Below are 12,236 nucleotides of genomic sequence, written 5' to 3' on the forward strand. Positions count from 1 at the left end.
GTGATTGAGCTGAAAAAAACAATTGTTGGATGATCAGAGGCTAATAATAAAATGAGAGCTACTAAGATGAGGTTAATTAGAATAATGTATCGGAGAAAAATGACTCAAAGATGTAGAGAAAATACCTTACCACGCACATCCAAGTAGAGATAGAAGAATGCCAACTGGGTGGTTGTCCTTGTTCCTAACCATATTGGGACATACTTTTACTCCCACAGCTCTTGTACTAGCAAAAAGAATCAAAACATTTGAAAAAGTCCAATAAGATCAAACAGGGCCTGCTAGATGGCACTGAAGGATCAAGGTCAACATATGGCATAGAAGCAGTCCTGGAGGAAAGAACGTATGCTCAAGCAAACAGTGCCTGTAAACCAATAGCCTAGAAAATCTGTGCATGGTGAAGACCGCACGGCATGCTGGCTAGGAGCCATGGCACCAGGGCAAGGAAACCTGGGTTCAAATCCCAGCTCTACTTCTTATCAGCAGAGAAGTCTGAGGAAGATATTTAACCTTACTATGCCTCAGTTTCCTCATCTGTAAAAAGGATTTTTAGAATCACACCTCTCTCAGAGTTTTTGTGAGTTAATACATACCACGTGGATCTCTGTCACAGTTAATGGATGATTTGGGACAGATATGGACAAAGGCAAGCACGGCCTCTCTTGATGAGAGAACTCAGGGTAAAGCTTTATGGGTGAGCTGACACTGAGAAATTCAGCCCCCAGCACATCATCACCAGACTCACCTGGCACAGAGACTGCCACACCAAACTGGGTGCACACAGGGCACCAATACTTGAAACCATCAGAGGAAACCCTCAGAGACGTCCTCATCTTCCCCAGTACTCAGGGGGCCGGGTATGGAGCACAGGGTGGTACGAGGGCCATGCCAGGCTGCCAAGACCCCACGTAAAGGGCAGCAATCAAGTCCTGCACACGTGGATCTGCTTCCCCTTCTGTGACTATGTTTCAGTTTCTGAAATGATCGTTGGAGACGGGAGTTCCACGTTTTCAGAGATGTAAAACACCAGGTTCTTTGCCACTCTGAGCGTTTATTATGAGTCTAATAAAAGCTTTGCTGCATCCTCTGCATCACTCAACTGAAACTCACTGAACTTAAGCCTTTTCTTCACTAACAAGGCTCTCAGGAACCAAACGTGGAGTCTTAAACTGTATCTTAATCATATTCCTTTATTTGTATAAGTCAAGAGGGTATAAATTACAAATGAATCACATCAATGGCTCTTCCTGTTTTACATCAGCCATTTCATCAGCCACATAAATAAGAGTATGTGACTTCACATAGTTCATCTTTTACCACCAACAAGTTAGGAGATGTAAAGACAAAGCTCCTCCCCCAGGCTTCAGCTTTCACACATACGCACCGTGAGCACCACAGGTCAAGTGCACGCAAAGGAAGCAACACCACAGCAGACCACTCCCATTGGGCAGGTGAGAGAACTCAGAGCTAAGAATGAAAGATGTTTATATCTAACTCCTTTCGATCTATAGACAAGTTTTTCTTTCAACAACAACAAAAGAATATGTGAATTATCAGGATAGATACATCAATGTACAATCTTTTTTAAATTTAGAACTTACAAAAATTTAAGACATGGTCTGTTGTGAAGCAGGAGATCAAAGCAGCACTTAAGGACAAAACATACCCCCAGCAGGTAGCGTAAGGGCAGTGCAACACCCTGAAACCTGAATGTCAAGAGTTTTGTGGTGGAGGGTCAGACTCCAAACACTGAGGACTCCCACATTTGAGGTTTAGCACTTACATTATCTGCAACAAGTCATAAACAGCCAGCAGCCAACGTGTCAACAACAAATATATACAGATCATCCCACTGCTTGCTCATTTTGTAGTGTTCAGTTTTAACGTGAATTCAGCGCATGAAACATGCGCAAATGTAATAAGAGTCAAGGCTCTTCACCATGTTTACCGCTTTAAAATGAAGACTGCAAGAAAGTGCAGTGTGAGCTGGTAGTACAACCCCAAAGACCCTCACTGAGCTTCCTAAATCAACAGCATGGTTACTGTGCCAGGCCCAGTGCAAAATACATGTATCATCTCATTCATGCTTGCACTAACACAAGGAGCTAGGTAAAGCCCTTACCCCTGCCTCAGGTGAGCAAACTGAGGCCCAGAGAGAGTCATTTGCCCAAGGACATAGCCCATGAATGAGAATGCTGAGATTTGAGCTTGGAATCCAATGTCCTCAATTACCCTGTACCACTCACAATACACATGAGGCCCAAATGGAACATGGTTCTGTCTTCATGGGAAAGATGGTGTGCAACCCTTCCTGGATGGGACACAGAGTGCCAGAAACACGCTGAGTGTATACTGGGAACTTTCTAGAGAAAACCCAAGGGCAGTACTCTATTCCTATCATAAAGGTGAATTGTGGGGTTTTATTTCTTCTCTTACTCTCTCACCCAGATGCAGCTCTCTTAGGTACCATGAAAATATAGAAATTCACAGGAAAATCTCCAAAGTTGTTATGACTGATTCAGTAAATACTGGCTGTGAGCATGCTTGCCATACTAGGCACTGTCAGCCATGAAGAAGCCACACTGGACGCGGCAGACCTGCCACTGGCTTGTTACCTGCTAAGTTAGGTATATTCAGAGAGCGACAGAAGATGCAATAAATGGGGGGAAAAAACAAGAGGCTTGGATGGAGAATAGTGAGAAGGGAAATCTCCTTTAACATGGGTAGCTAGGGAAGGCTTCTCTAAGAAGCAGATATTTGAACTAAGTACTCAGGGGAGAGGAGGAGTGAGTTCTACGAAACACAAATGTTGTTCTAGGCAGAGAATACCATGGTCCAGAGGCAAGAAAGATTTTACGGTATCTGACATGGACATGGCATCTAAATAAAATATTTGAAACCATACAGCAAAAGCTCAAAGTTTCTCAGAGTCTTTTGAACAGGTAAGATCTTCAAGTCACTATCTCCCAAGAGTCAACTCTTTTCAGTTGTCAAAACGGGACCCAGAGAGTGAAGTTCTGTTAACAGGGTTGATGGGCTTACTGGGGACTAGCAGAGTCTGGGGATCAGTACCCCCAAGTCCATCAATCCTGTGACAGAGGGTCCCAGTTAATGAAACCACTGCTCCTGTAAGAAGCTGATAAGACTTGACCCATCTACACCCCACACTGCTCAAAACTCCACACAGGGGCCGGTCATGCAGTTGCTGCCACTTCTCCGTCTTTGGGACACGTGGCCACCTGGGCCACCCTTGGGCACTGCTGACAACCTCTGCTGCAGTAATGCAGCAGCTCCTGTGTGCAGATGACATGTGCCTTCGGGGCCCTTCCCAAGAAGATCTGCGGGGGACCAGGGCAGGCTTTGCAGACTCAGCACTGAGGCCGGAACTGGGATGAGGTAGGGAGATCAACATCATGTAGCATCAGCCTTCACGAGTGAAACTCTACAGTTTCAGATTATCATCAGCAATACTGACTTGAAAGCAGTTAGTGAATTCTGCTTGCTAGGCAGGCCCATTGTCTGAGTAAGTAAAAAAACAGAAATAAAAAAAGAACTGCGTGCCTCTCGGGGGAAATTATCCACACGGGACCCAGAGATTGAAGTTCTGTTAACAGGGCTGTCCAGTTGTGTACACGGCTGCAGTCTCCTTGAAGGAGCATCAAAGCCTCCTCCCAAGGCTCTACTTAAATAGAGGCAATATCAGAAGAGAAGCAGGACTGTGTAACACATCATCTACCAGAAAACACCACTGAACCAGACACAAGATGGTACAAACTCCTAAGACAGGGATTTCACCACATGGCCCGGGGTGGGGAGCTCTACTGGCTGGCGTCTACTACCCACCAGGATCTGTGCTAAGCTCTTTGCAAGCATCATCTCTCTAACTCTTCACATGCAGCTAGCTCCTATTTTTATTGCTGTTTCCTAGATAAGGAGGCTGTGGCCCAGAAAGGTTAAGTAAGTTGCCAGGGTCACTCAGCCAGTAAGTACAAAGGGTGGAATTTGAATCTAGGATGATCCAACTTCAAAGCACTCACTCTTAACCATACTGCTAACCATATATGGATATAGCAGGTATTTAATAAATGTCTGTGACTGCATCAACTCCCATGTTTCATGAGCATCAATCACGAGCTGGCACAGGCAGATAATATATTTTGAAGCAGAGGGAAGTCTCATTCTACTCATTCTAGGAGATGGAAATTTTCACAAGAATAACATATGGGCCAATCTGGTATAGCGAGGTTGGACAGGGATGACTCACTGTCTGCCTCATCCTCCAAGGTAGGTTTTCAGGAGAGATGTGGGGAGTAGCCAATCAGAGCTGCAGAGAGCACTGTCCAGTCTTTGACGGACAGTGCAAAGCCATCGGGGAAGTCCCCTGCACATACAGGGAAGAACAGCACTGCATGTGAGTCTTCATGTCTCTAGGACCTCATGCTGGTAGTTCAAGCTTTCACAAAAGTTTATATCCAGAGGAGAGAAAATCCAATAGAAAATTTGGGAGTTTAAATTTTGGTTGATAGCTCTCCTGAGAAAGAAATTTATTTCGCAGATTTGACACAGCACTTTCAGTAAGAATATTATGGTCCTAAAATATTTACTGAGATATGTATCTCTGCTGAGAATTGAAGAAGTTAAAATCTAATACATAAAATTCAAATAAGATAATACACACACAAGTCAGTAGGAGACAGAAGGCATTTCATTGAAAATGAATAAAAATTAAACAGGTAAGAAAAATTAATATCATGATTTTGTGTAAGTAATCACAATTGTTGCTCAGTAACCAGTCCCCTTCCGTCATTACTACTAGAACCTGGAATTCATCTGGGACATCAAATTTCGCAAAACTCAGGATACATTTCCCAGATGCTCTTAGGTTAGGGGTAGTGAAAAGGCTATGAGAGAAGTCCTTGAGTAAGACTTCAGGGAAAGTTCTTTCAAGAGGCCTGCCTCAGATGGGAGGACAACTCTCTTTGTCTCTTGTACTTCTGCTTCTCCCTTTCAGGAGACAGAGGCAATGGCCAGAGAGCAAGCAGCCGAAATGGGACCTTGAAAATGAAGCAACACTTGATCAGGCAAGAGTAGCAGAGAGAGAGGAGGAACAAGCTGCTCTCTCCAGATAACCTTCATGAGAGAAAATACACAACTAATTTTTTAAACTAATATAGTGTCTGTTACTAGAAAACAATTCTTAAATGATATAATAATATGAAAACGTACCTAAAGACTATACTACTTAGTGTTTTTGTGAGGGAAAAAAAGCCTAGAAAATTCAGGAATTGGGATTGTGATCACCCCTCTGTTCGCCAAGCTGTGTAAGTCTGACTCTGCTTCTTCATTATTACCGCCAGTCCAGAGGAGTGTATGTGCTGAGCCTGTCTCTATGTTTTGACATGCAAGACTTGAATTCAAACATACTTGCAGATACCCAAAGCATTATTATTTACTAAGGCCTATATTAAAGGTTGAAGATCTTAAAACACACTTAGATTCTGATGATTAAAGGAAATTTAATTGTTCTTCATTGGCATTTGATCTTTAGCCTGCCAAAATCTACCCGTTGATCCCTTCATCCATATTTGATACTAAAAAGACATTTCAACAGCTTGTCCATCAACTGTAAAACAGAAGGAACGCACAGACAAACCACATTACTCAGAAAATAAAAGAACTCTCCCCCACGCTCATTTAGCTCACAAAAGCCCAACGTGATTAAAGAGGTGAAGAAGCAGTCCACTAGGTGAACCAGAATGACTGTGCAGAGCCATCCATTACCTTTGTAAGGAGTTTCGAAATTTTCAAAGTGCTTTCACATACATTATAACTTATTTCATCCTTACCACTATACCCTGTGCAGTACGAACGGCAGGTATTTTTTCATTCCTACTTCTTGAAAAATTGTTTGCTCAAGCTCAGAGGAACTGATACCCAGCGAGGTATCTTGTTTACAGGTCTTTTGTCCCCCTTCGATGCATTAGATCAAGGCTCAGCAAGCTACAGCCTTTGGGCCAAATATGGCCCACTGCCTGTTTTTGTAAATAAAGTTTTATTGGAACAGTCACACCCATTTGTTTATGCATCATCTATGGCTACTTTGGTACAGAGACCGCATGGCCCAGAAGGTTGAAAATACTTACTATCTGGCCCTTTATAGACAAAGTGTGCCAACCCTACATTAGATCAGCTTTCCACAAATACAATCCCCAGGTTATGGGCCCTATTCTTGAAAGCCATAAAGCTGTCACAGAGCTCAACAAACCTGATAGCTTTGGAATTCATGCTTGATAGTATCTTCCTCGCAATTACTGTATCCACTACTGTGGATATAGTAATGGGTGGCAATTCTAAGCAGTACACAATATTAGTGCTATTTGCCTCTTACCTTTTAATGTGTCTCACAGCCATAAAAAGCCTGGAGGGTCACTGGCTGGGGGCATGCATAATGCCATAGGACTGCAACACACAGAGGGACACTGAAAGCAAAAAGAATAGAAGAGATTAAGTGAATGGGCAAATTGTGATACTTCACAACTTGTGTACATACAGAGGGTGCCAAAAAAAAAGTGCACACATTTTAAGAAAGGACAAAAATGTATTAAAATTGTAATACTCACTATGTACCAATAGCAAAAGATGACAAGTCATGTTTGACTTCTGCAATTAAAAGAGGTGCTCAAGGTGGTTACCATCAGCATCCAGACACTTCTGATTATGGCGAACTACTGCTTGAGCAACACTCACCAACGTGCCCACTTGTATACATTTTTTGGCACCTCCGGTATATATGTATACTACATAAATGTAATATGTATAATACATATATAATATGTATATATAATAGACAAACCTAAGCATCTATTTTGTCCTTTCAGTTCTCAAATTAGCACTTCATTAGCTCATAACCTAAGTTCAGTATGACAGAATGATAGTAGAAGGATGCAAAATGTTATACAGCCAAGTAAAACTGCCAGTCTGGAAGGCAATGTCATTCACTTAGAAAGCCAGTTTCCTTTAAGGTCCATCATTTTTTATTTTTTAGGATAAATTATCATAATTACAATGTTATCTCATCCAGAGAAATAGGGCAAGATGATCCATGAATCCAAATGATGATTTTGCTTTGCGTTTTGGTCTTTTAGTCTCACTCGGTAGAAGTGATGGGAGGAAATGAACACATGTGCACACACGTGGCCATGCACAAAAATCCCACCTGCCACAGCTTCTTTTCCAGTTGGATTTAAAATATAGAAGGAAGTCACGACATAGCCTTCTCATGGCGACAGCCAGCCTGAGTACGTGTTCATGTGCCGAGACTGCGCACTTCCGTGGCTTAGCAAACTTGTGAGAATACTTAACAAACCCAATTCCAAGTAAGCTGAAGTTGCTGACTATTAGGCCAAGTCATCTTCAAATAGTTTCAGTGAACTGCAGTGAGTACAAGGTTTTGCATGCCAGGCCTCTTCTCCCTAGATCCTTGGATGATAATGCCACCCATACAACCCTCGAGATGACAGAAGGGACTCTGTCATATAGGGAAATGGAACTGCAGAATGAGTAGAAAGCATGAACTCTTCAGTGTGGGTGGGTGTGTGTTGTTCTCTTTCAACAGTAAACGCAGACAGAACTCCATCAATGTATGTGTTTTCTAATCTAATCAGACAGAGAAGTTGAAACCGAAAAAGAGATGTATGAAGTTTTATGATTTGAATAGTCACGTACCTCCGGAAACTATGTGGGTTGTCTGTCTACCAGAACTCAGAAGAGGGTTAAGAGGTGGTGCTCCCAGTGGGTGCCCTTCTTGATAAGAGATAAACCCAGGCCAGATTGGTCCACACTATGTTTTCTAGGTATCAGTTATCTATATGAGTGTCAACTGTTTGCCAAATATATTACGGATTAAGAATCTTCATTCTTACGAGTTTAACATACTCTGTTAGCATTACTCCTCTTCAATACTGCAGCTTAAGAGTATGATAAGAATGCATCAAAAATATTTTTAAAGGTAATTTCGGTTGGCAAGGATGTACCTGATCAAACTTAATTGCTGGACTCATTAATGAGCAACTGCCACCACAAGAAAGAGGCCCATTGTCATTGACTTATCAGAGCAATGTGATAACTAAGTTAATTATACTGCTTGCAATGGATTTACACCTACTTCCTTTTAGAGTCTATATTTTCCAAACATTTGTTCTGACCCTCCACATTTTTGCTCCTCTTAACAGAAAACGATCAACTGTGGGCTCCTCAAGGAAAAGCTGGTAGATCACGCCCTAACATCAGCACAAAGCAACTGGAAAAGTTTTCTACCCTTTATTATCTACTTGTAAAATGTTATAAGCCTGTAAACTAGTTAATTTATGAGCTACATTAATAATTTACTCACACTTGATCACAGGTTTCACAAATATGGTTTGCACGGATATGGAGGATAATCTATAGGTCTGGCTTCTCTCCTGAGGGGGCACTAATTTGACCCAGTAACATGACATTGATGGGGGGCACCCTAATGACCATACGCCAAGATGAGGCTGTCAGCCTGTCGTTTCAGTGGGAAGCCAACCTGCTTTCACTGCTGCTCAGTACACGATGCTCAACTAATTATTTAGACAGTGACATTAATGAGAATCCTCATGTTTATTTTCAACATACTAACCGGTGCTTAGCTTCTGTTTGTCTGACATGGTCACTGATTAAAATATGTTTCATGAATAGTCAGTTTGAATTCTAATATAACAAAGAACACTGGCAAATAATAAGGAACAGATGACTGGAAAACCATCCCCATGAACTCAACTTGTTTTTTGTCTAAAATATTGTCAAGGACAAAGTGACAGGAAAGGTAGTAGGAAATGCCAAGAGTACCAAGAAAAGCGAAAGGAGTATTTTTAATCACATATGTTTGTGTACCATCTTGACTTTTGAGAAAGGCCACTGGATCACAGTGTAGTCGAGCACCTTCATCTCAAGGAGACATCCCTAACTTTACGACACTGAATATTTTTTTAAGTTTGTTTTTGCATGGAATGACTCAAAGTTTTGTTTGTTTTAATCTGCTTTTTCAATCTTACAAAAGTTTGATCTTTGATGAAACTATCTCAAATATGATCTGCACAAATATCAATAGATGCAATTGTGTTTTTTCCAAATCTATTGTGAAACTGTACAGCTAAGGGTTTTTAAAAACATGTTCTTCAATATCCTCTTATACATCTTGTTTCTACTCTACTAAACCTTGCAATCAGGTTCTTTCTACTTTAAATTAAATTTCTATTTTTGAATGATAAATTTTGCCCTTCATTTTATGGTAATTATAAACCTAAAATATTCATATAATGATAGTTTAAAATAAATAACTTTAGAAAAGGTGTGCTAAGATCTACCAGAAGTTTTGAAAAATTGAAAAAGTTCCTGATGTGCTTTATTGTAAAATGTGCACTTTGAAATGAATTACTGTGGCAGTATTTCAACAAATGTTCCATCTGCCATAATTGATAAAGAATTCCATTCAATAATGTATATGACTTCTGATTTGAAAGAACAGAAAAATAAATATGAGTCCACAAAGACCACTTGGGGAATGAAAATGTCATTGCAAGCAACATTACTTAAGTATGCATTTCTAAACTTACCCTACAATAGATCTATGATTTTAGAATGCCAACATATGTAAATTGCACACAACACGTGGAAAGCAGGTTCAGATCTCAGTCTAATTTTTAAAGTATATTTACCCAAATACACAGATTAATTGTCCCAACCCATCATTATTATCTCCAAATACTGCTATTTCCATGGCTACCTGTTACACACAGGTTCTCAGATTATTGGCATATCTGTGCAATTTATATATGGTAAGCATTTGTCCTCCGTAATAATACAAAAAGATATAGTCAGCATGTGGCGGAGACTGGCTCGTCACATCCATTTCTTTTTCCTGGCACATGTATTTCCCAGCCTCACGGCCTTGTAACTGACTTCTGGTGAAGCACATAGAAGTGGGTATGTTACTTTCATTCTGACCCTGACCCCTACCTGAACCATCCCTAATGCCCTCTCTCTTCCCTTGATCGCAGGCTCAGAGGTCCAGTGGGTAACTATCGTTCCTACAGATGATGGAGTCACTGGAGCAAATAAGCTAAGGTCTCTGAAACACCACATAGAGCAGAACCACCATTCCTGTTCCCCACCAGCCAGCACTAAACTATGAGGTGCCTAAGAAATAAATCTGCACTGAGTTAAGCCTCTGAGACTCAGGAATGTTTGTTACAATTGCCAGTATCTCTTACCCAATACACAGACCTTTCTAAATTCTCAGGGCTCCAAAGTTATACTTGAATCTCCGGGCCACCGTACATAAGCAGAAGCACTATCAATTTGGAAAAATTCCTAAAAATTGTTATAGTTGTGATTATTTGCTCCTCTAATTAAGCTAAGGGTAGAAAAGAGAAAGGGAATCGACAGTAATGTATCCCCAAAGTGTGTGAATTGTATCTTTCCTCACCTAATCTCTGCATGGCCCTATGAGGAGGTCTAAGTCCCGTATTACGGACGAGAATACTGAGCCTCCAATAAGTGAAATACCAGCAAATGCCACACAACGTCTATCCAGTTCATATTTTCCTAGTTGAATGCGTTTTGGCATTCCAAATTTTATAGAAAATGCTTATTTCTAAATCAAACATTTTTGGCTATTGCTCATAAAAAAAAATTCCATGACACCCTCCAAAATGTAATACAACATTTTCAATAAAATGTGTAAGGGAAAGTGTCAAGTTACAATACAATGGTAGAATGTCAGAAACTTCTGTAGAGGTTTTGAAAAACCAGCAACAAAGGGGGCGTGTCTCAGATGTTCTTGGTGATTAAAAAAAAAAGGCACATTTCAAAAAAAATGTATGTTGAAACTATATTAATTGTCGAGTAATTAATGTTGCGGACATTTACATTATTAACATGAGGGTTGTTGACTATATATAAGGCATTTGACTACACTTTAGTCATATTTTAGAATAAAGGGTGACAAACTTTTTCTCTGACGGGCCAGATGGTGATATTTTTAGGCTTTGCAGCCGTATGTTCTCTATTCCAGCTCCTCAGTTTTGCCATTGCACTAGGAAAGCAACCATAGGTGATAAGTAAACAAATGGGTGTTTTGTTCTGATAAAACTTTATTTACAAAAATAGGCAGTGGGCCAGATTTGGCCCAAAGGCCATAATGTACCCCCTTCTGTTTTAGAAAATTGCCTGGAGGTTTTGCATATTGACATGTAACACGTTATGGTTTCTTCCATGTAAAATAATAGGATGTAGGATCTGGTTAGCATTCCCACCCAGGATATTTGATCCCATCCAGGAATGGATTACTGATGACAGAGATTTGGCAGTACTCAGTTTCCATCTGAGCTCTAACCCCACTGCCCCATTCTTCCCCCTATGTCATGACACCTTTCAATGCACTCATGTGTCCATATAAAACACTAAAAGGCATCCCATGTCATTTTGAACAAAAATCCAAATAATATTGTAACCAAAAAAAAAAAAAGCTGATGATTTTGCTCAGCCAGCACAGTCAGCTCCCTGTGTTAAGGTAATGGAGGTAACAGTTACCTTAAAGTGATCTTACATTAAGTCTTTCTTAAAAAAAAAAAACTAAAAAAAAAGCAAAATAAACAAATTTACATTTAAAATGTCACTGAGTACTAGGAACAAGAAATGACCACCTCTACAAGTTTCGAAATCAGGCATGAAGTCTCCCCATGTAAGAACCTACTGGCTTTCTTGGCCCTGGAGGATGTTCTCTGTTCACCAATTTCCGAGTAGGAGCTAAGTGTCCAATGGTGGAGTATGCCAGAAGCAAGGTAGCAAATATATCCCCCCATTATTCTCTCAAGAAAGCAAAGTTATTGTAACAAGGTTTTAGTTCACCATTTTTTTTTTTTTGAATGGCAAAATTCAGAGACATATACACAGAGAGAGATGCTTTTCAAAAAAATCTGTTCTCCGTTACTGTTTTAGTACAATAGTTAAGTATACAAGATGGCTTGAGACATAAAATGGATAAATTTTATGAATCTGTTTGACCTAAAATGTCAATCACAACAGAACAAAAGTAACTAAATGGTAGTCTAGTCTGACAAAAGAATATTTTGTAGTCATTAAAAATGATACTGGAAATGGGAAAATATGTGCAAGTGCTTGTTATAATGTGACATGAAATAAGCAAGACA

General features: G+C 40.3%; 1 protein-coding gene across 5 annotated transcripts in view; it reads right to left on the bottom strand.

The window, feature by feature from the left end:
- Positions 1-12,236, bottom strand: part of FOXP1 (forkhead box P1) — a 409,891-nt gene that overhangs the window by 359,622 nt on the left and 38,033 nt on the right. For all 5 annotated transcript variants that reach the window (XM_019746864.2, XM_019746863.2, XM_074313283.1 and 2 more), the window contains one exon: positions 6,389-6,479. The gene's annotated coding sequence lies outside the window, so the exon portion shown is untranslated. Of the gene's footprint in view, positions 1-6,388; positions 6,480-12,236 lie in introns of those variants that run through there.

Source organism: Rhinolophus sinicus, linkage group LG10 (assembly GCF_036562045.2).
Source record: "Rhinolophus sinicus isolate RSC01 linkage group LG10, ASM3656204v1, whole genome shotgun sequence".
NCBI classification, from domain to species: domain Eukaryota; kingdom Metazoa; phylum Chordata; class Mammalia; order Chiroptera; family Rhinolophidae; genus Rhinolophus; species Rhinolophus sinicus.